At 35.6% G+C, this 25245-nt stretch overlaps 1 protein-coding gene across 3 annotated transcripts in view; it reads left to right on the top strand.

Annotated features, from left to right (window-relative positions):
• The window catches only part of LOC145693133 (cytospin-A-like), a 491676-nt gene that overhangs the window by 179896 nt on the left and 286535 nt on the right, over positions 1 to 25245 (top strand). The window contains exon 1 of one of the 3 annotated variants that reach the window (XM_081768864.1): positions 664 to 785. The exons of the other annotated variants lie outside the window; for them this stretch is intronic. The gene's annotated coding sequence lies outside the window, so the exon portion shown is untranslated. Of the gene's footprint in view, positions 1 to 663; positions 786 to 25245 lie in introns of those variants that run through there. 3 annotated transcript variants of the gene reach the window in all.

Genomic DNA, 25245 nt, shown 5'->3' with positions numbered 1-25245 from the left:
TTATTTTATTTTTATTTTTTTTTTTGAAACTTGTAACATGCATTATTAAAAAATATAATTTGGCTTTAAAATTTGTACTTCCAAGCTATAAAAGTAGAATAAAATCGATTTTACACGAACATGCCTCAATTCAATGAAAGTATATAGTATCATGTTATGTACCAAGTTGATTATCTCCCTTTTTTTAAAATATGAATCAGGGATCAGCTATACGTATGAATTATCGAGATATAGAAGGTTGATCTCGATAATGACTGTAATTTCAAATTGTTTATCAGTTAGTAATGAAGATACGAAGTGTTTCTTCTAGTAGTACCTATGTAAAGTTGTGTTTCGTTATCTCCAGCATGGAGGGTTCTCCTCGGGTTTTTAAATAACCGGTAGGCGTGTCTCATATAACAAAAATAAAGATTGCGTCGGGAGAGGGGATGCACAAAGAACCCCTCCCTCATCTTTAGGGAAAAAAAACTTCAAAAACAGCAAGGAGGTAGAGGAGTGTGACGTCATTATGTGACGTAGCGGATACGTGATGGTAGATGATCGTGGAGCTAGCGAGGTTGCCGGTTGCCTCGCAACCAACGATGGAGCGGAGTTGCCTGTTTCCCATCCATCGGTTCTTCTTTCTTCCTACAGCCAGTTGTTGTCGGGTTCCTTCCTCTAATGACTCACGTGTTTCACTATTTGTCTATGTAGTAGTGTGATGTTATGACGACCAGACTCCACCGCTGTGTTGTGTCGCCGGCTTAGAAGGGGGAAATTGATTCATCTGGAGAGATACACCATGGGTAAGTGACGGACAGGAGCCTTTGCTTCCTTAGGTACTTCCAAAAATTTCTTTGGATACAGATTTGTTTGTAACGTTACTGATCAGATATAGTGACACTATATCAAAATGATTGACCCGTTTCTGAAATATGTAGTGGGAAAGACTATTTTCGCCAAGATTCTCAACATTATCGTAAAATAAACAAGATTGACAGATTGTCTACATTAACAGATAACAACCGAACGACCCTTAACATTCGACAAACCAATAATGATAATTCCTCGATATATCCGATCCGATCCGATATTCGTAAACAGTGGCGTGATACACACAGAATTTCAAGAAGGGGTGTTCATGCTATCAAGTTCACAACTTTTCAGGGTTTCTTTTTATATCTTAATTTGGTAAATTCTTATTTTTAAAAACAATACCTTGTTGAAGGAAGGGTTAAAATCCGAAATCCCCTCTGCGTACGTCACTGTCCGTAGGCTATCCCTAGCATTCATAGTCAGAGTCTGTGGTATTGCCTTGTACTCAGCTCCTTTAGATAGAGGTATCGTAGTAAGAAAGAATTTTGTAAGATGCCCTTACACGATTATCTATGTATTCCCTAACTGAACCGGATTCAAGTCCCGACGTTTTTGGATATGTTGTCCTTCATAATCTTTGTGCAGTAAGGACGTAATGGTAAACCAATCAACCTAGAGTGTAACTACTCATTAATCTTTTTTTTTTACTCCAGAAATGACTTAAACTGGTATTCGCTTCTGATACTATTCGATACTCTCTTCGGGATACTAATACTATAGAGCCCCCGCACTAATCTGGTGGCTAGCGCGTGCGTCTTTGGTGCGCATCGTACCGGGTTTTATTCCCGGTGTGAGGACACAGAAATTTTAATTTCACAAATATTTACTCATTAATTATACGTCTCATTTAGCCTAAAGATTATAATCGTGGGACGTTAAACTAAAAAAAAATCATTTCATCAATACTATAGACACACCTAAATTAAAACCAGGCTGTTCTGTCTATTTCAAACTTTTTGCAGATGAGGCTCCCCTCAACCACCAAAATCTGAGCGTGCCACCCCTGTCAAAAATGAAATGTGTCAACAACATAGATACACGTATTACTAAAAGAAAGCCTATCACTATGATAAACTATGTTTCATTTATTAATCACTAATGGAAATATCTCATTAACACAGGTGATCTACATTGTACACACTGACTACACCTTTTAATGTTATTAGCCGGAGTAAATAATTATAAGCTGTGGTAAGTCAGATATTTATGTTAGAACTGAAAAGTACGAGCAGAGAGAGAATTAAAATAATAAAAACCGGCCCATTTAAATGTTGAGCAAAGTCAATGGGATGTATGAGCTTGTTTTGAGTCACACAATTTATTAAATCTCGGCAAATTTTTGAAATGTCACGACACAGATCTTTTTTTTACGAAAGTCCTCGTGCCTGCCCTAACATCCTTCGGCGTTTTCCCAGGGAGGCGCGCCGCACAGTTTGAAAACCCCTGGGCTATGCAGTAAAGAATGCTAATGCAATCAGCGAAAGCTTTGCTTTAGAACTCTTTAATGATACAATGGTGTAAGGATAACATAAGAAGCTGAAGTAGGTTTCAGATTATATTTTTGAGATTGTCTTTGTTTTTGCCCAGTTCCTTGTCCAAGCCATTAACGTCACAATTGTTTTAAAGGCGTATTATTCAACAATGAGGAACATATCGATAACACAAATTATTTCACTAACTAGCAAGTAGTCTTTTCTAAATACTAAACAAATATGCAGATAAATTTATAATATAATTTTTTCGATTTCTGTGGCATTTTGAGAAAATATGAAAAATGTTGAGAAGGAGAACGATGACCATAATCAATTAAACAATGACAATGGATAAATCTAAAACCATTTATAATTCGCACTATTTAATAATTTCCTTCCTTTCCCAGCAAAGAAACCTCGAGAACAAAAATAGACTAATCATTTTCCCCTGATAGTTCTAAGCAGATATTTAGCCTCTATAATTCAAATCTATGTTCGAATAAACAGGGAATGAAAGTAGTACTCCGAAAATACTGGCAACCTAGGTTCAGCACGATCGAAAAAAAAAATCCCTAGGGGATTTCGTAACTTCGGGAAAAATTCTCCCCAGGCCACCAACAGAAATTATCACTGATTGGAATTCTTGCACAAATAAAACCTCTGGAAATCGAACTCTAGTGATCTGTTATATCCATCTTTTGAAGTAATTTCTACGTGAGCTGCGCAGTCCACTTCCAACTACCATTGTAACAATTAGAGTAAAATTGGCAAGCGCTTTGAAATAACGTATAATTACGTATAAACATTTAAAATTAAAATCATTGTTAGAAGTTTTTTTTTTTTTTTTTTTTTTTTTTTTTTTTTTAAGAGAAACCTATGCACATATTGTATATACAATTTTTCAACTTGAGTCAAATGCTCCGCGTTTTACGTGGAAACAACAATAATTCTTGATAAATCCCTTGAGATTCCAATTATACAAGTTCCACTGTATTACATGAACAAATCAGCCGTTAATGTAGACTAATCATAATCAGTTGAACCAATTCTATTATGGTGTTGTATAAATTAGTAGCGCCAGATAGATCCTAGATTTTATTTTGATTACCGGTATGTCTATGAAACATAGTCTACCACTAGCAAATAATGAATGTTCGCGAATAAGTAACGTTGCAAATGTTCACGTATAGTATTTACTAAACCTAACTGTACTTAAGCTTATATCTGCAAAAAAGGTATTTTCGTTATGTCCATAGGGAGTGTAGATAACAAGTTTTCGAACCCCCACAAATAAATCCCTATAATAATAATAATAATAATAATAATAATAATAATAATAATAATAATAATAATAATAATAATAATAATAATAATAATAATAATAATAATAATAATAATAACAGTTTTACCCATACCACGCGATTGTTTCATCGTCGATCAGCCAGTTAGAGCAGTTTTCGAGTAAATTCGTAGGTTTATTATTATTATTTTTGTTCATCAGTGAATTAAATATGCCACTTTGTTCGATTGGTCACGGGAAGAAAGAGAACTACTTCCTTCTAAGAATCTGTTGAAAATTTGGTTTAGAATGGATCCAGTCGTGAGCCATCCTGAGCTTCACATACAGTCAGACAGAGATCGTTTTTACGAAAAGTTCGACGACCTTGGTTCATTGAAATCTTGAATTCGATGCTCTTGTTTAGCATATACAAAACTGCCGTAACTTGTGGGGGCAGGGGGGCAATTGCCCTTCTCCCCCAGGGAAGTTTCCCGCTGTTCGAGGAGGGGAGCATTTTAAGACAAAATTTTCTTACTCCATGCACGATACGAACACGAAATCATAAATGAAGCAGCGAAACAGGTTTACTACATTACATAAACAAAACAGCACACAAAAGGTAAATAAGACAAGAATGAATCGTGGGCCCATTTCGATATAAGAGGCTCTAGAAATTCGGCTCTAGAGAATATTTATTCGTATAGCTTTGAGATTTGTCAATATTGTTCCCTTAATTAATTTGTCATGCATGGAACGGTCCCAGGGGCGTAACTAACGGTCTCGCAGACCTTGCCGTGCGTAAGACCCCACACGCCCTGGGGGACCCATAAAGAGTAAGAGAAAGTTGGAAATAGGAGGCCCAAATATGCGCATTAATGCTTGCCCCTCCAGAAAAAAAATCTAAGTTACGTCGCTGCAAAACTGTATACTTGTACTTGAAGTCCCCCAGTCTTTTAAAACCAATTTTAATGTGATAATGATCGGTAATTTCTATAACTTAATTCTGAAGAATATGTTTATTAATGAGTTGGCAACCTTGGTTTGTATTTAATATTTCTGAACGGGTCAACAACAGCAGCTATGCGTTTGGACTCACTTAAATGTGTTCACTGAGTATGTAAAAGAAAGCATAGAAAGACTGTTATGAACATCTGTAGATTTTATTTTATTTTAAATGTTCGTTCCGGTCACGGACACCATCTGTTAGCTTTAGCATAACTTCTTCCAGAACAAATACTCTTCAGCCCAGTTGTACTGTTAAATGACATAATTGAATGACAAGACAATTTGGTAATATTTGTGGCTGACAGAGTATGTTCTTTACTTGTGGTTGAGTAAATGCGATACGGATTTAACCATTGTCGTTTGTCATGGTTACACTGTACTGACTATTCATATTACGTTTATTAAAATAAAGTACATTACTTTAACACAGCGGAAGAAATTTCCTTGGTCAGCTCTGTGACAACTGTAGCAATAGAAGACTTACCAAGTCCATACAGTGACGAAATGGAAGCATAATTGTCGCTAATGTGGTCATATGAACAAAGCTAAAGTCTTATTATCTCCCTGCTTTATCACATGAAAGGTGAGTTGTTGAATGATCATATAAACGAAATACCTCATAAAAATAAGAGCAAACCCTCCTGCTCTATATTCAATATTAAATCCCGAAACAAGCTCCGATCACCCTGGTTTACTACATGAAAGGTACCAATTCACATGTTTATAGAGCTCCTTTGTGGCTAACTGGTTAGTGTACACGCTCTTGTCGTGGGAGACCCGGGTTCGATTCCCAGCGGGAGCTCATGTGGTTCGGAATCCACTTTAATCAATAAGTCCCGTCTCATATAGCCTCGCTGCTGAAAGGGACGTTAAACTCAAATATCACCATACTGGCCCTTCCCGCTAGTCTAGTGGCTAGGAGCCTGTCTATTTCAGGCGTGCCCTCTGCAAATATGCGAAATATACTGTGACCTCACCCTCGCCACCCTCTGACGAATAAAACTCACCCTTTGCATAGGGGAAAGAAGTGAATGACTTCAGTTGTGTGGCCAATTTGTCATTCAGTCGTTTGGTCATGACGAAGGAAGATCCTAAGCTACTTAGAATGGCTAACAAGACAGACTGAACATACATGACAGCAGCGCCAGAAGGGGCACAGTTGGAATAGAAAGACTCAGCGCGTGCACATTTGGATGTGCGGAGTCCCGAATTCGATTCCCGGTGGGAGAGCATTTTAAAATGTGAATGCATTACCGTACTCACATTAAATTGTAGGTCTATTTCTCATGTAGCCTCTATGCTGAAAAGAGAACACTAAACTTTAACAATCGAAGAAAGAAAGAAGATCATGCTATACAACCTGAAAGTTGAACTGTTAAAATTTCCACATGATCAAAGAGCTTCATATCACTTTACTACATGAAAAGTGAGCTATTTTCAAATGGTTACATGAACAAAGTTAGAGTCTCATATCACTCTGTTTTATCATAGGAAAGGTGAGATGTTTTCAGTTATTCACATGAACAACGTTAGATTCTCATACCACTCTGCTTTACTATTTGAAAAGTGAGCTGTTCGTATCAATTTAATTTTTCACAGTATAATTTATATTTCTGAAAAATGTTCCTTTTAACTTTTTAAAAAGATAAAATTATATGTTAAACGAATTTCAATCTTAATGTACAGCACCCACATTCACCTGGCATCATTAAGAAAAAGATAGGAAATAACTTGATTTCACAATTTTGCTGTTGCCAGTGACGGATTTACAATTATGTTCTTCATCCCCATCTAACTCTTTTTTCTTTTTCTTTTTTTTCTTTTTTTTAAATAAAATATATGCTCGTCTGTGTTATCGGAATATAACAATAAATGTATATCTTCCCGTATGCGTTCTTCAAAATCATTGATTGAACGAATAGACACATAAGTTAAATTTGATTAATGCTGTAATTTGTTATAATTTAATAATTCTATTCCCAAACCATCATATAATGAACTATTGCAATGGGGATGAAGTTCAATAATATAGGGGAGCCATTTTTGGGAAATTTTACAAGTGAAATCTGTTTACAAAGAAGTAGTGATGTATAAAGAACTTATTTACATAGGCGCCAAACATGCAAGTCGTGTATGCTACATTAAAATTGTGCTTCGTCGCCGTGTAATTATATTTAACCTTGTAAAGTTGAAAAGTAGGCACTGAGAAACAGTTTTTATGACATACAAGCGTCAGGTGTACATTTAATATCGTCAGTTGATACCCCCACCCACTTTCTTTTTTTTTTGTGTGTGTGTGTTTTTTAAGTGCCAAGTACGAGCTAATTTGACAGTTTCAAGTATTTGATGTTCCAGTATTTCTTTTCATTTTCTCGTTTGATCCTGAGTCCTGACAATTGAAAAGCCTGGTTTCATTTATTTTGGAGTCACTCCAGCTGTCATAGAAAGGTCATAAATTCGATCTTAGGTCACGTCTTATGGGCGTGTGGCGGATGGATCAATACGGTGTGTAGAAATTTTCTCTCCCATACTCTCTTTTCTTCTTATTTTATGAACCGAATACAAGGAAATGACGTTTTCTTGTTCGGCAATATGGATGTGTGTGAGATATCGAGAAATATTTTAGAAACTATTGAATTGTGGTTGTCACAAAATTGTTTGTAGAGTAAATTCCAATAATGTTTAGGAATAGCATTTCTCTCCAGACATATTACTTATCTCTCTGGATTTTAATATATTTTTTCTCTGTGCTGTATGTAGAGGAAGAGAGAGGGGGGGTATATTATTTATTTTAATTAAAAAAAAACTCATATAGTTATTTTGTACTTCGCCAGTTGTTTTACTTCAAAGATCTGGTTGCATTTGTCAGTTTCAACCAAATTTTCGACTGTTTTTGTCACACTCGCTCTGTTTGCTTAGACAGCGGCTCAAAAAAACTGTCACGATCACAGTGTTGGAGAGGCGTTTGTCTAGTCTGTCTTACCCTACGCATATGTTCGAGTGAATATGTCGCACGTTACGTGATGCTTGTCTACAGTACCCACAGTTCCCTGCTTGTACTATGCCTCGGCTTGCCTCAATATGCAAATAGGCTAAATATAAGGTTCCACACTTTTTAAATTTTGACACATACAGATGATGATGTAGTCAGCCCACTTTCCGGTCAGGTTTCCCCAGGTACCTATTTTACAGAACGGGGGTGAATTTCTGAGCTATATTAAAACGATCAAGGAACGGGGATCGAACCCAGACCGCGCAGGTGGTAGTTAGACGTCTGTTATAGTTTAATACTGGAGTACCATAAATCCTTCTTATGAATGAGTCGTGTTATTTTTATGTACGTAATTAAAATATAGTTTGTAAAGGTATTGCATACCCTACCTTAACAACATTATGCATTGTAGCCATATAACCAATGTTGATTTATTTGTGGAACCGTCATTCATATGGAAATTCCCACTATTTTCATCTTGATTTCCTGCTTAGTATAGGGAATAAAATCGGGGATTTATTTACATAGGAGGAAGTTAGGGAATTTTCCTGCTTGCCTTGCCTTTAAGGTTAATCCTGTCGTCTTCCTGAAACCCTTCTTAAACCACTTTTATGTACTCTCCCAATTTTAACATAATACGTACTGTACAAATATGTCTTACCTTCTACTTAGGTATTTTACACAAAATTCATAAAGCAAGTTCAATTTTATTATTAGTACAGAGATGTGAGAATATTGCTATTTTTTCCTAATGCTTTCGAAGTAGTTCTTTCTTTTCCTTTGTTCCGAACCGAATGTACATTTATGGTACGTGAATTTCGTTGCTGTGTGATGAAACCTTTTATTTTTACCAGAGTAATAACTTGCAAAATTTTCTTTGCTCTTTTGGGTTAGAAAATTCAGAAGGACCTACAAATTTTGAGTTTATACCTTTAGAAAATTATCCTTGCCTAAGAATATTACCAATAACACAACTGGGTAAAATTAAGGCAATGTACATATTCTCTCGCTACGTAAAGATTGTTTGATAAATGTTGGAATACCACTTCATGTAAAACAAAGCAACGTACAAGTTTTTGTTTAACACTTACAACAAATTGTTTCAACAAATTCAGAGCGCTGTTGAGCATTACAAGAAGAAAGAAAAAAAGTAACTGAAAGCATAATGGAAGACGTGATGTCATCAAATATTGAAGACCCCAAACTCCTTTCACCTTAAGTAAAAATATGAATATACTAAACAAAACTAGATTTTTCTGCAGTGATAGAATTTAAATTTTATGCTTCCACTGTATTATTAAAAATTTCATTACTTCATCCGTGTTGTCTTGTATGCGGTATTCTTTACCCCAATTTGTTAAGTTCTCTTTTTTTGTAACGAATATTGTGATTTCTGATTGCTTGGTACTTTGATTCCAACGCTGATAAATCTATGAATGTGAACGATTGGGTTGTTCAACCAGGAACTCGGGGAATGCAGTGCAGTTCAAATGAGATCAAGGCATTCTTGTAGCCAATTGAAAATTGTAGTGCAGAGAGGCATTGGCATTTGTCCAAAACTTCTCGGGGAAGACAGAGAGAGAGAGAGATAGGAAAAGAAGCCTCTGAAAGTTAGAACTTCCGTTTTTGTTATTCTCGCCTCTCGAACAATTGGATTGCGCTTTGTTCATATTTGCCAGAAGATTGGATCAATAGAAAGAGGAGCACCATTTGGATACGTTCACCGAGAAGTCTCTTCCGTTCGAACAAACGTCCACATTAAACTGTAATGTGCTATTTTATTTATTTATGCATTTATTTGATTTCAAGAACGTGCACAGTATTTCTTTTAGAGCTGGTCCAACGGTCGAAATTCATAGTTGTAACATTTCTTTTTTTAAATTCCTGTTGAAGTACAGTGTTTCAATATTTTGGAAGTGCAGTACAAATTTCAGTTTCTGATTGTCTCGCACAATCGGGTATGACCACTGTTAGCATAGTCACTGCAATTTATGATACTCAATTCCTGTTTCCCACAAGACGAGAAATTTACGAGTCTCGTGGGACAAAAGTGGTTCACCCTAGTCTTAGATCTCCGAAGTATAAAAAAACTATATATAGATTAAGTGATTGCACCAAATCAACGAGGAGTATTTACGAACCTTTAAAGATTGGCAAGTCATTACAGAATATACTTCAATAATAAATATGGCTTAAATGTTTTATACCACACCTTTCGTTAACCTCTTGTGACGTATGAAGAATTGTGATAACTTGTAGATTAAAGTAAGAAAAAGAAATATCGGGGTATAAGTTTTCTACACAAGTTTACAAAACGAGATGAGAAAAGCTTTCCCAGAATCGAGACGAGACGAACAAACTTTATTGTCCTCTCGTCTCTCTCATCTCATGGGCAAGCAACATTATAGTCAATAAACACATTCATACTTTTTTTTTATTCCCAAACTTATGCTCTAAACTTTCTCCGTCGAACAGTTTCGATTAGTGATTTACTTGATGATGCTGTCTTTCGATGGTTTAGTAGATAGTGCAATGTGTTGGTGAAAATACAGCATTCAGATACCATGGATATATTTAATACATTTTAAAAAGTTCGGTTTACCCATAGATGTTCATTTTACTCCGATCTCACTCACCCTCGCCCTCGCAGTGGCAGTTGGCCCTCGCCCTCGTTCACCCTCGCTAAGGGAGTTGCCCATCGCCCTCGTGTTGGGAATTTCTTCTCGCCCTCGCGCACCCTCGCCATCGCTGTCAAAGCTTGTCCTCGCCCTCGCGTCATTGTGGGCGAGGGAATTTGAGGGTGAGGATGCCCTCGAGAGGGCCATCCTCGCGAGGGTGAACATCTCTGAGTTTACCAAAATTCCTTTATATATATTTACCCTGTCTATGTGTCTGTTCGTCCGGAAGACAAATAAATAAATAAATAAATCAAGAACTACTTGATGGATCATGACCAAACTTCGTCAGAATGTAGAGGGTTAAAACTTAAAAAATCAAGTTTGCTTTTGGAGGTGATATTTAAATCAGAAATGGTAAATATTAACTATTTCCGGCATTTACATTGGTCTTTATAGCGAAAAAAAAAAGGTAATAGATAAAGAGAAGTGGTTTTCTGCAATTGATTAAACATTCCAAGAATGCATTATTGATTTCTGTCCTTATCTCTGTACTAAAACCGAAAGCGGTAGAAATCCACTAGAACTTCTGGTCTCAATCAGGTTCTGCATAGAGCATAAACTATATATATAAGAGATAGCGAGAAGCGGTTTCCCGGAACGAATTGAGTGTTTAAAGGATAGGCGCCATCTTCTCTCTTAACTCTGTATTCAAACCGGAAGTGACAGAAATCAATAACTTCCAATTTTAACCTTGATCGCCACAGAATAAAAACCGTAATGGATAGCGAGAAGTGGTCTTCTGTAATCAATTATGCATCCCAAGAATATATTTTATCTCCATTCTAATCTCTCTACTAACACTGGAAATCTCAGAAATCAACCACTTTCGGTTTTAAGGCTAATCATTATAGAGTGCTACAATCAATTAAGCGTTCCAATTATGTATGTATTGATCGATTGATCAAGGTTTAATAGGGACGTCAGCATCGAGACTATCTATTAGAGACCTGCACGGGCCGAATTTTTCGGCCCGAGCCCAATCCAGCCCGAATGTACGTAGGCCCGGCCCACCCCGGGCCCGAAAAGTTTAGGAGATTTTCGGTCCGAGCCCGGCCCGGCCCGATAAGTTTTTTAAAATTCTTGGCCCAAGCCCGGCTCGGGTCCGATAAATTTTCGAAGTTTTATTTTGTAACATTTTTCACGGGCACACTTCTTCAACGTTTGCCTTTATTCTAATTATCGTTTAACGAATGTCAATAATTATTAAAGAATTGCAATTAGTCGGCTCCAGCCCGGCCCGACCTGAAGAGAAAACAGTGTCGGCCCGCCCAAGCCCGGCCCGTGCAGGTCTCTACTATCTATACAAATACGCCGGTATTACTGGCTATTGACAAAATCTAACCTATTAGATGTTTAGATGCTTCACGCTCCAACTATTATCTAAGAATACCATATTAGATGTCCTCATTTTTCAGAGGCAGTCTTCGTATTTTATTTGTGTTATTCCCTGCTGAATCTTTCTCCTACCCCATAAGTATAATCGAATTTTCTTACATATTCCTTCAATTTTTCAAAGTTAGTAACATAAATGCAAAGGTTACTTAGGTATTTTTCCCCCGAAGTGCTTCGTTCTTAGTAAATGTTTCAAATATGAATACCACAAAATAACTTTTATCATCCTGATTGATTCCTGATTAGTGATTATCATTACCGTTGTTCAGTGTTTTGTTCAATGTAACTTTGACATTTGGGAACTCCTTTAGTGTTATTAACACAATCTTAAAGTTGTTGTTATTATTAAAGATAAATGAACCAGGTCACGGAGGGCGGTCAATCGCTAAAGTTCTATTATAGGAATTTGAGTAATATATATATTTTAATCAATTGTATACCAGTATACTAATAAAAAAAACAACAACGTAAAAGTCTTATGTCGGTGGGTAACATCTCCCTCCTCCAAGCAAATCTGTAATGATGCTGCGGGTATAAACACCAATTTTGTTTGCTATTAAGGGATTAAATAATCTGGATCAATGATAATTATTCTTTCTTAATTGTATTGATGTTTTATTATTTTTTTTTTTTTTAAAGCAGGAAATTATCTCAATACAATTCATAACGTACAGTTAACTCTAATCTACTAAGTTTCTCTTTATTTTAAACTTTTTTGACTGATTTTTTGGTGTACACTAAGTAGCGAACAAGTAAGATACAAATAAGGCGAGTTCAGAATATCTGACAATAATATGGGTACACAGATAATACTTCAAAACATACTTTGAGAGAGTACGTTCAAAAAAAGAGGAAAAAGCACAATAGATTTTTTTTTCAGGTTTGCTAGGAAAAAATTTGTATAGTACGTCCGCGAGAGTCAGTATTCTTGGATATTCATGAATGTTCTAGAAATCGAGTCTTTATTTTTTTAAAACTGAACTCCATATGGCACTGCGATATTGTACGAGTACAGTTCTTTTTATTATTTTCATTTAGTCATTGCATAAGGCCGTCTTCAATTAGCGAAGCCGTTACTGGACACTTTACGGCGTGTAATTCCTATCCTAATGACTCTTGTAAAGTCTTCTGACACCCATTGAGCGTGTCCAGTCGAGAAGTAGAGTAGACCGTACACCGCGTGCAATATCACGGCTCATGACGTAGCCCAATGTTTAGTTCTTTTTAAATTGCTACGATTTCAAGTGTAGGAGGGGAAAATGTTTTTTTGTTTTGAGCTGGGTGGGGGGACCAGTTCTCCCACATGGTAAGCAACGGTCGCCGTGTGGAATTAGTGTTTCCATCTATCTAGTAATGGGATTATTTACACGAAAATTAGTTATACTATTGCAGAGATTTAAAAAAGAAGAGAAAGAAAGAAAAAAAGAGCACTATAGCAACTACAGGTCAGAAGAAAACATGGGCGTATTTAATTTGATACAAAGTGTGAGTTAGTATTAAATATCAAACACATATATTTCTATGGATCTCCAGTCTATTTAGTTTGAAATTTCACGCAGTTTAAACACACATTGCTGCATAAAGTATTATGCACGATACAAAAATATTGTGAAAATTTAGTAGTAATTTATTAATAAATAGATATTGAGTCTGTATTCAGAAAGAATTAGATTGGACACTATTCCCCCCCTTTTTTTTTTATTTCAATATGTTTTCGTGACAACTGAATCTGAAGTGCCGGAGCAAAGAAAATAGTTGGTCCCGCTTGCATTCCACATTACTTCCCTAACTTCTTGATTAGACGTCTGCAATGCACTTAAGCTGAACTCTGGTCTACAGTTCACGAAACTTTATATCACTCTATGCTGCACATACTTCCGGTAGGTCTAGTGGCTAGGTGCGCGTGGTCCCGGGTTTGGTTCGAAAATTTGAACACATTACGGTGATTCATATTCCATTTTAATTGTAGTTCCATGTCTCATATAGCCTCAGTGCTGAAAAGGAACGCTAAACTTTAATAAACAACCAAATGAAGGCGCATATGAGTGGCCAAATTGCACATTCAACTGGATGATGCTTTTCCCGTGCATCTGATTTCCAGCGTCATTATCGGTGACTATTAGGACCACGCTAAGATTGTAATGCTAGTACGTCCGTCCGTCCATTACTTCACACGATGACTCTTGAACGAAAGTGAATTTTTGAATTATTATTATTATTATTATTATTATTATTATTATTATTATTATTATTATTATTATTATTATTATTATTATTATTATTATTATTGTTGTTGTTATTATTTGCCAATAGACAGGTAGAGCGATTATCTCGGCCGAGTTCGTTAATGAAGACCTTCACAGATAACGGTGGCTATTCATACCCCTTTCAAAATCTATAACATTCCCCAGCTTCTATGCAACCCGTGCAGTAGCAAAGAAATGTTGGTTGCCTATAATGAAAGGATATGTAACTTTTACTAGAATTATCTCGGGCGAATCCGTTAATGGATTCAATCTGTCAACAGTTTCACGGATAACGATAATTTTAACATAATCGCGTGATCCTCTTTACTGTCTTTAGGAGTATTTATTATCTTTGAATTTAAGTAGGACTCTGACTTGTCATATGATGCTGGTCAATGTCAAAAATCATGTGCCTCCATTGGAGATCATGTATATGTTATCCATTAGCCTACAAGGAAGAACATAAAAGGAGGCACACTGCTATAAAGGGAAGGTAAAAATCTGAATCGAATACGCTAGCTCTTAAGTATATCCGTATAGACAGATGTGAAAGTTTAAATTTGATCCAATTTCGTCTTCTGACACTTGGATTAAAACAGCACTTCGCCAATGCTGATTCGTGCTTGCTTTCTGCAGACTTCCAGCACGACTCGTACCTAATAACGGGAGTCGTACTAAATTTCGTAGGGGATGTTACATCTCTGTACGAATAATTTGCTTAAGCACAAACCACAAGGTGGCTCAGTGATAAAGTGCTCATGTCTGGTACGATCCTGGCCAACATTTTGTCCGTAGGTTTTCTCGGGATTCCCCCATTTCTTTCTCACATTGTCATTCCACCAAGTACTTCATAATAATTCACTTTCATTAATCATCCGTCTCATTTAAGCATAATCGTGGAACACTAAAGAAGAAATTTCATTTCATAAGCCGCTGGTACATTTCTCAGTAGTCAGTTACCATAATCACATAATGTTACCGTGTTTTCCTTTAATACGAGTAATTCTGGATTCGATTTCTAGTAATTTGATAAATTGAAAGGAAGATAAGAAAGAAAGGAAAGACAAACGAAGAAAAATAAACCGTGGTGTATATTGGCATAGACATATGTGGGGCATAGGAAGAGGTATGTGGCATATGTGACTTAAAAACTAGTCAGTTTACACTGAGGTGAAAAGAAAAAAAAACTCTTGCGCTGTTTGGTATTTTGCCTCCCGTCCACTGAACATTAGTTAAGGTAATACGCACACGCTGATACAACTTTAATTCTAAATATCACGGAACTGTACCATCTAAAGTTTCCTTAAAGTTATAGTGAAAAACCAGCGAATTTTATACTTGGAGGATATTCTCCACAGAAAGTACACTTAATTGAGAGAAATGATAGCTACGTGTTTCCAGTTGTGAAAATAATTTGCTAGACATCTTGAATATTCAGGGAAAAAATCATTTCTTTGTTTTTATGTTATTTTTCTGTTCTGGGACTAATTTTCTTTGTTGAACCCAAAGTACATATAAACAAATAAACAAGTTGACAATGCATATTGACTACTCATGTTTATTATTATTATTATTATTATTATTATTATTATTATTATTATTATTATTATTATTATTATTATTATTATTATTAATGACTCCATTGCGGAAATGAAAGTACAATCTATTTTATTCGATACGTTTGACTTGAGTTAGTCTTTTGTAAACAAGCTTCATGTTTAATATTTTGTTTCAATATGTTGAAGAAAACACAAACTGAATAGAGTTACAATTTAAGTATGCAGACAATATGACTATGTATGTAATAATAGCACCAATAGAAACAATTCGGATTCTGTTGCTATTACTTCTGGAATTTTATGTGTAATCAAAATACACGAAAACGCAGTCACTCCCTTCTATTAAAGACAATAGAAAACTGGATATGATATATACAAATGTTACTTAATTACAAGAAACAAATGTTTCATTCGTCCTTGTATCATGTAATATGATGTAGTCAAGCGGTATAAATATGATTTGAATGTTTTATGTGGAATGACCGGCATGAAATACAAATTCCAAGGGTCACTGAGTTTCTATATTTTGTCTTTGTATTATTTTTCTCCCCGAAGTCGACTTCAATTTCGTGTACTTTAGCATAGCCATTCGGACCGCTAAGCCATTAAAATAAGAGTGAAGGCGCCAATTTCTTCTCTCGGTTGTTTAAAGAAAAGATACAGGGCGATCAGAGCACAAAGAAATCTACTTCAATTACGAAAGTTGTGAGAAAAAGAGACATAAAGGTTGTACGGGCTCGTACGATTTGCTTAAGTACGTCAAAACTTAACATTACAGGGTGCCCGAGAAGTCCCTAACCATTTCTGGGAAGGAATACTTGAATTCCAATGAAGGGTTTATAATATAAAAGAAGATACCGTAAGTCAACGAAATCACAGTAGTTGGACATGACCGCCCTTTATATCCAAGCAGCGTTGGCACGTCTCCTTGGTGTATCTGAACACACGCTGCAAGATTGCTTGGGTAATTGCACACACCAATTCCAAAGTGCGTCAAATTCCTAATCTTGATCTTGTACGAGTACACCTGACTCTTGATGCGATCTCATATAAAGAAGTCGCATTTCGGCATCGTACAATTACCCCAGTAACGTTGCAGCGTGTGTTCAGGTGCACCGTGGAGAGATGACAACTCTGTTTGGATATGAAGGGCGGTCATATCGAACTGCTGTGATTTCGTTGACTTATGGTGTCTTTTTTGATATTATAAACACTTCATTGGAATTTAAGTGCTCCTTCCCAGAAATGGTTAGGAACTTTTCGGGCACCTTGTATTTTCCCTGTTTTCTTTTCCTCATTTCATTATAATGGTTGTTTACAATATCTGAACATGAATGTTCCATGATCTGAAAGGAGTTTCAGGTAGAGATCTTAAAGATGAAATGTGTCTAAAATGACCAAAAAGTGGATTTCGTTTTCTTATGCACTGAATGCACCATAGGGAAACTGGGAAATTTAAGAATTGGTGTGAAGGGTTGAATTGAGAATTATATATAAAAAAGATTATATAACTACGGTTACATCACACAGATATAAGAGATACGAATATTCATTTCATTCATTTCTCATCATCACCGTCTCCTTTAGTCTAGCCGGCATAATCGTGGGACGTAAAATTCAAAAATTTCATTTCATTTTGTTTCTATAAACGTTAGTGATGGGTACGAAAACTGGTTTTTCAGTTTCTTAAAATACCGAAAACGGTTCTTGAAAACTAAAAAAAAAAAAAAAAGTTTTTTAAAAAACCGGATCGATTTTCTGTCTAAAACTCAGTTTTCGGTTTTTCTGGAAATCGGTTTTCGTTTCATATATATATATATATATATATATATATATATATATATATATATATATATATATATATATATCATCCCTTTCCATGGCGTAAAGATATATCTTTCTGAGTTAAAAATATTCTAGAATTTGTTGATTATGTAACAATAACGTGGGATGTTGTATTTCCTGTGTATGTGTTAAACTGTCTATGGCAGATTACAGGACACTATCAAACAGGAAATATGTCACAAATGTTGAGGAAACGTACGTACATAATTGCGTTTTGAGTTCTAGATAATTTAGAGTCACATTGGTGAATTTCTGAAAGCAGAGTAAGAGTATATTAATAAACTCAATTCTGATTCATAACCAAGTAAATTTGATCCATGATTCGTTTCTTAAAAATGACCTTTACAGGAAATGTCGTGCATTATTTGATTTTAGTTGAATATTTTCTGACATAAATAGCTGGTCCGGAGAAGAGGTGGTCGGTCGGTATAAACTCCGTTCCAATAAGATTTGGCAATACACAGACCCTGTATAGAGAGCCCAATGCTTTTAAGTTCATATAGAAACATACTGTAGAAACTAGGTACGCGTACTTTCACTGCAGACCGTAACAGAAAACATGAAATACAAAAGCGCCGTTAATTAGTTCATGAAACTTCGACGCAAGGTCATTATATTGTTAATATGTTAAATGAAACGGAGGGTGACTTTTGCTGATGACTATGTGAAGTAACATTTCCGGTCACATAAGTAGATTTAAGGTCCAAGGATGCATCTCGTGCACCCTTTCAATAGAGATTTACGAAGCTTGGGTGGATCTATCCATGTATTGAAGATGAGTTTAGAAGGAAGTGTAAAAATTTGAAGAAAGAACATCAGCAACACTCAGAACATTTACTTCGTTACAATTTACGTATTATTACTTCATCCATAAAAGCTGTCTTGTAGACACAATGCAAAGTTGGAGGAATATTAATAAACATGTGAACGTTGTGTAATTAAGTCATGGTTATTTTGTTGTTCTGTACGTGGAATCTTATTCTTAATTTTCAATCTATCCCTTCATTCTAGTTTCCTAACTCTCAGTTGGCTCTCCTCGCTAGTCTAGTGGCTAGCGCGCGCCTTTGGTGTATGGGTGCGCGGGTTCGATTCCGGTGGGAGAATCTTAAAAGTAAAAACGCATTACAATGGTTCGGGTTCTAACTTAAATTGTAGGTTCACGCCTCATGTAGCCTCGGTGCTGAAAAGCGGACGCTACACTCAAACCAACCAAGACCAAAACCTTATTTTATTTTTTTCATGTTCTTTTCACTGGGGAAAAAAACTGGCCCCTCTGTTGACAGTAGCCGCACCTAACTATCTATAACAACGGGCTAAAGCTTGTCTTAAGGCAAAGCACTCTGACAAGACAAAGACTTTATCCACAATACATGAACCTTATTTTTTAAGAGAAATTATGTGTAGCTGTTTCGTAATATAATGATAGAAATAACTGAAATGAAAAGAAGAAAATAATTAGAAAAGAGAAGGGTTAATCGAAATGGTTATGCTCTTACAGCTATTTCTGGTCGGTAGCTGTGAACTAAAATCATTGAACTGAGACTGTATTTGGGTTTTCCACGCTAACCGCATTTGTAAAGACTCTTCCGTCAGGTTATGAGAGAAGCTATGCTGGTGTGGAAAGCAGATGTTGAATGTTGACCGATATTTGCTTATTTATCTCGTTCCTTCTTTATAGTAATTTTCAGATATAATATCTGCTCGGCCTAATGTTAGCAACGAGACGAAAAATGTCTTGTCTTGTCTCGATTTCCATTCCGAAAATGAAACGAGAAGTATGGACTATATTTATAAATAGAAATACATAATAAATAGAAATATCACGCTAAAATTGAAATCTCATCATATCATTGTCCATACTTCTTTGGTAATTTGAAAGTCTGACCAAGCTTACATTTACCTAAATCATTTTGTTTCGTCCAATGAAATGTATCAGTTGGTATATCTTTTATCTTTTGAACTTTTTCCCCCCGTTAAAAGCTAACAATATGGTGGAATTTTATACTGCCAGTAAGTTTGCAATGAAAGTACCAATTGGGGTTCTTTTGGGTACTTTTTCTTGTGAATTTGACTTTTATCAACTTCACTAGCATAACAGCAAAACATACAACTTTTATTTAATATATAAATCTAATAGGGCTATTCTTGCTCATCTAATCACTCAATATGAGCGATAGACAAAGGTGCTAACTGTTATTGACAGATAATTACAGTCATTTCCGCAACGCACTGTGGTCAATACCCGATAGATGTCATGTTTCACTTCATATGTGGTTTGGTGATGAATAGTCTATACACGCACTTCCGCAGTATAATGCTTGTACGCCCCGTGCATCACGTTGTTTCTTCCTACTGTGTATACATTGATGAAGGAGAAAGTACGTGCATCATTTTCGTTCTGTTACGTGTTTCCTAGTCTACAATTAAGGATAAGGACCAGGGGCGGATTAAGGCTTTTGGGGTCCTGGAGCCGACTATTTCAAGGGGGCCCTATATTACGAATAATTCCTGCGCATAAATTTTCTTTGCTGTCTTCCGCAGCCTCATAGGCTTATCGAAACACCGAGAACTACGCTGTAATATTTTAATGTGCTCCAAGTTTGCAATAATTAGTTTAATTACATTCATTATTATTAGTTAAATGCCCATATACTGCAGTGTAACACATAAATGCCAAATACAAGCCAAATGGTCATCAGCCCCTGTAAAAACATTAATAGAGTAAAGGAGATTTGAAAAAAAAACCCTAGATTTGTTGTAAGTAATGACAGAGATATTTCAGAGAAATTGTCACAAGCTAATAATTTGCTTTGTAATAGAGGCCCAAATAGCTCACTCTCTCACAAAATACGTATCGTGAAGACGCTAGTGGAAGAAGACTTAACTCTAATGATACCGCGAGCGTAGCGAGCGGAAAAAATTAGCGTGGGTCTGAAGCCTACAATATAATAAGATGATTGCTATATTTTAGTATTAAAGGGAGGGATTTGGGGGGGGGGGGGGGCTGAGCCAGGGGGCCTGGAGCCTGGGCTCCATTGGCACCGCCCTTAATTCACTCCTGATAAGGACTAGTTATAAATGGGAGAATTAATTTAGCTTAACTTATGGTTACACTATTTCAAATTCAAATATCTATTTTTATTTATTAACATATATTATTAATGGAGTCTGTCGTTTGTATTAAGTTACGCTGAGGAGACAAGGGCTGCGGAAGGCCTCGTCTCGAAAATGTATCGTTAAAGTAATCTCGTCTCGAAAAATGAAGGTAATAATATGTCTCTATTGGAAAAGCGAGCTGTTCTTTGCATTTTTGGATCAAAGGATCCAATATATTTCAGTCAAAAATTTTCTTGTAGGCTTTATATCTGGAGAACTATGGATCTAGTGTAGCCAAACCCAAACTTACTCAGTATTTTGTGCTTATTCCGTAGAAAATACGAAACTTCGATTTAGGGACCGTTCAAAAAATTTGTGGCTCCTGATCCAGAAAACTGATTGTTGGCCAAGATCGCAATCTCTTGATACATTTTTTAAAATTTCATTCCTAAAATTCTTGTTGTATGCATTTATTGAAGGTTACAAATTCACTCAACCGCAATCTTTATACACTAATAGGGCGTATATATCAGAAGTAAAACTTATGATATCTATGTTGATGATGGTCTAAATTATTATTATTATTATGATTATGATGATGATGATTATTATTATTATTATCATTATTATTATTATTAGGCAAAACTATTTTTTCTAGTTAACAACTTTATGTATGCTTAATAAAACATTTATTGACCTCCCTTCTTTCCTTTTTCTGCATATTGTTCATTTCATCAAAACATATCGTAACTTAATACATGACAGGAGTTAAAGAATTCTGGATTTTGGTGTACAGTGAAATCTTATAAATGTTCGAAAATCTGGGAAAAGGGTGGACCATTTTCATCAGTGACGAAAATAGAGATAGTACTATTAACTAATAGGCATATATATATATATACAGTATATATATATATATATATATATATATATATATATATATATATATATATATATACAGATAGATAGATAGATATAGCTATAGATATAATGTCAGTTTAGCGTCTCTACGATCATACACTAAAGGAAATTGTGATGATGATGATAACGAATGAACTGGTGTAATGAAGAATGTGGAAATAAAACTGGAAAACTCCGAAAAAAACCACGCACACGTTGTTGGTGCACATCGTAAAGTACACTTGGGGCGAGTTGGGATTGAACTAAGGACTCAATGCATCAGAGGTGAGCGCTCTAACATTGAGTCACCACGGTCCCGTATAAAGACAAAGATGAAAGTTCCAAGCACAATGTACGTGTTGTATGGTTAGTGATCTTTAGTCTTCCACTTTTTCATTGTGATCGAAGTAGAAATGGATCATTTTTATTATATACTGTGCATGAGTGAATTTATAGTTTATTAGACGTATTTCTTTCAGAAAGCATTGGTGAAATTTCTGTTGTGTTGCATAAGCAATTACAGTAATGAACCATTTATAGTGTATGTCAATTATACACAAGTGTAGGGTGGTTCTAAAATTTGTTCATTTTGTAGAAAACGCTGGCTGGAGGAAAGCCAATATTGTGATTCCATACCTACCATATGTCGACACGTTTTCTTTCACAATCCATACAGTTTCAGTCAGCAAAGTTCCACATTATCGTCGTATATATCTATATACATCGTTTACAAAATGTCTTCAGCTAGGGGATGGCACTGGACTTGTATTATTCTTGTAGTGTTAAAACGTTAGTACAGAGCGAGTCCTTTAAAAGAGGCCTGTGTAACATGTGTGATAAGAATGAGTGTAAGTGACTGTATTTACTAAATCACTGAATCTTATTACACATTTTCTTTTAAAAGACTCACCCTGTATATTATTGTTCAATTAAATGAAGAGAACAAATGTCACTTTTACTTGATGAAAGTATCATTCTATATATATATATATATATTTAAAAAAAAAGCTACATTTCTGTAATGTCTTTATTATTTGTTTTTAGTATAAATAATGAAGAACATACAATGAATAAATAAATGTGCGCTAAGCTACCCATATCTAGAGTACGGTACAGTATCAAAATTAAATGTTTTGAAGAAACAGTGACATAGAACTCCGTCTGTGCACCTCATCCTAAAACTTATACAAAGGAACAAATCCATATATATTGTGGGTTGCATATGTTTTAGAAATGTGTCATTTATTATGCCTAACACACACACATTATTCGAATAGTAGTATGTAAATCTGGGTGAAGTTACGTTCAAAATTTTATGGCGGAATCTCCTCTAGGGTATTCTTAAAAAGCAGTGATTTAAAAAAGGAGTCAAATTGATCTCTATGTTATTGGACACAATATCTGATATTGTCGTACATTTACACACATACAAATTGAAATAGAATCCAATTTCTTAATACAAAATTCCACTCTTGCTCTAGATGGCTTGTTAGTTTGGTAATGTGTGATTAGCACACCGATTATTGGAAGTTAATTAGAGTTTGACTTCGCTTTTCAGTGCCGAGGCTACATAAGACAAGAACTACTCCTTGGAGCGACATTCGAATCACTACTCAGATTTTTATTCACTGGAAATCCAACCTGAGACCACACACATAGAATGGATGTGCGTTAGCCACTTGACCACGCGTGTCATGTAGCACATCTGTTTCCATCGTAGCTGTTTGTGGTTTCTAGATTGGGATTAGTGTGAGTGGCGGATTAACATTGAAAATTCGTTTACCCTAAACTGAATCATTATTTCAATCACAGATTTGGATTGGTGAGACTAAAATAAGTCCCTTGAATCGGATGAAGATAAATTGGTGTATGCAAGAGGGAGTCAAACACTAGTTACTCATTTCTTATATACATAATATTCTTAATTTCTAATTCTCAACATCTCTCCACACCACAACTCTCTAATTACTATTAATGCATAAAATGTTCGGAAACTACAGGACAAAGAAACTGGCCACCCTGCTCATATGCTACTGTGTTATTGGCCGACTAGTTGGTTTATTTAAATGGCTTAACAACTCTACGGTCTGCAACAATTCATCATTGGTGTACTCTAAGTTGAAGTTTTCTTACCATGTTTTTCTCATAGACAATTCTGATGTACGTTTTCAATAATTTACCAGAAATCAAAAATGCGGAAAATCTTACAAAAATACATTATATATTGCTCACAGTGTATGACATCAATGTATGATTTCAGATGAGTTGTATTCAATACGAGTTGTATATTATCTGTGCTAGGGAAATGGGAAATTTAATGTAATTAATTCATGTTCTGTTTCATTCATGCTCTCCCAGTCTACGTTGTCAATCTGACTGTAGATGAAAGTGGGAAAAAGTTCTTGTTATCCTTCAATAATCGGCAATTGACATATACTCAACGCAAACGACATTCTCTATTTCATTTGTGCATTTTGAAACCTTCATTACCAGAGGCGGCTTTTGGGGCGGGCGAACCGGGCCGTTGCCCGGGGCCCCGCACAGAGAAGGGCCCCGCACATTAATTAAAGTATTTGTAACATCGTATGTTTTAATTTAATAAACATGAGAGAAAATATATAAAATATAACACAATAAGTGTACTAGAAATAATAGGCTGTGTACTAATAATCCTAGATGGCACTAAAATTTAAGTTGCTAATTTGCACAGCTAAAACTAAAACTGTACAGAAATTATCTAATAAGCTTAGAAAGAGTTTATAAATCAATATTCTAAGCGAGCAGTTTGTTTTTTATGTATTAGATAGTATTCATTTGTAGAATGTTTTATTGAGATTTATAACAACAGACGAGTCAACTTGTATAGCATTAGTACTTTAGTAAACATTTACCATGTATTCTTTTGTGGTGTTATATATATATATATATATATATATATATATATATATAAAGGTATGCAATAGTGATGTGAAGTCGGACTTCAACAAGGAGAACTTTTGGTTTAATTGTTGGTTAAAAAACTCGGAAGTGTTTCGGTTTGGATATTTTAATTGGAATGTCGCGTTAAGCCTGCAAGTTCTTAGATATTTTGGTTTACTGTGTATGACTAGTTTAGAAACATGACTTCGCATGATCTGGATGTCGGTAGAAAATTTGAATCAGGAAGTACCAAAAGAAAAAAAACTCTGAAAGAAGAAACGAGCTAGAAGAACAATTTCGTGGATCATTATCCAAATATTTAAAAACTGAAAATCAAGTTGAAGAAAAAGTGTTAGTGTGTGAATGCGTTGGTAAGACTGAGTGTGAACATACAATGGCAGTTGAAGTAGAAGCGGGACCCAGCAGCAGAGTTGAGGTACTACAGCCGGTACTACAGCTTGTGGATCATCGCGTTCGTCCTCATCCGCAATTTCGAACCCATCAGCGCAATCACCAACAAATGAAAGTATCTGTGTAAAGTGTCTAATGGAAATGTGGAGAATGACACAGGATTATGGCCACAGCAAATGAGTGATAAGGAGTGTGTAAGAACCCTATTCAAGCGAAAGTAGATGTGCTTCCCGTGAATGAAAATGATCGGCGTTTTAGCGAATTTCACTGTACTAGAATTTTAAGTAGTGGTGAGAAGCAAGATAGGCGTTTGATGATTTATTCCAAAGCAAAAGTTACAGTTTACTGTTTTACATGTTATTTGTTTTCTTGTGTAAGTATAAGTTTCGGTTCTTATAGCGGAATGAGTGATTGGAATTACCTTGATGATTTTATGTGAAATCTCACGAAACGATTTTATGTGAAATCCCACGGAGTGTGTATTGAAATGATTAGATTTAGGAAAAGGACTTACACTCGCAACAACTATCGACGTCATGCCTCAGACACAAATTGAAGCAGAAAAGCAGCACTGAAAGAAATTTTCGCAATGTTGC

This window comes from Thermobia domestica, chromosome 8 (assembly GCF_964235325.1).
Source record: "Thermobia domestica chromosome 8, izTheDome1.hap1.1, whole genome shotgun sequence".
Taxonomy (NCBI): domain Eukaryota; kingdom Metazoa; phylum Arthropoda; class Insecta; order Zygentoma; family Lepismatidae; genus Thermobia; species Thermobia domestica.
The sequence above is the reverse complement of the archived record's forward strand: the minus strand, read 5'-3'. Positions and strand labels throughout refer to the sequence as shown.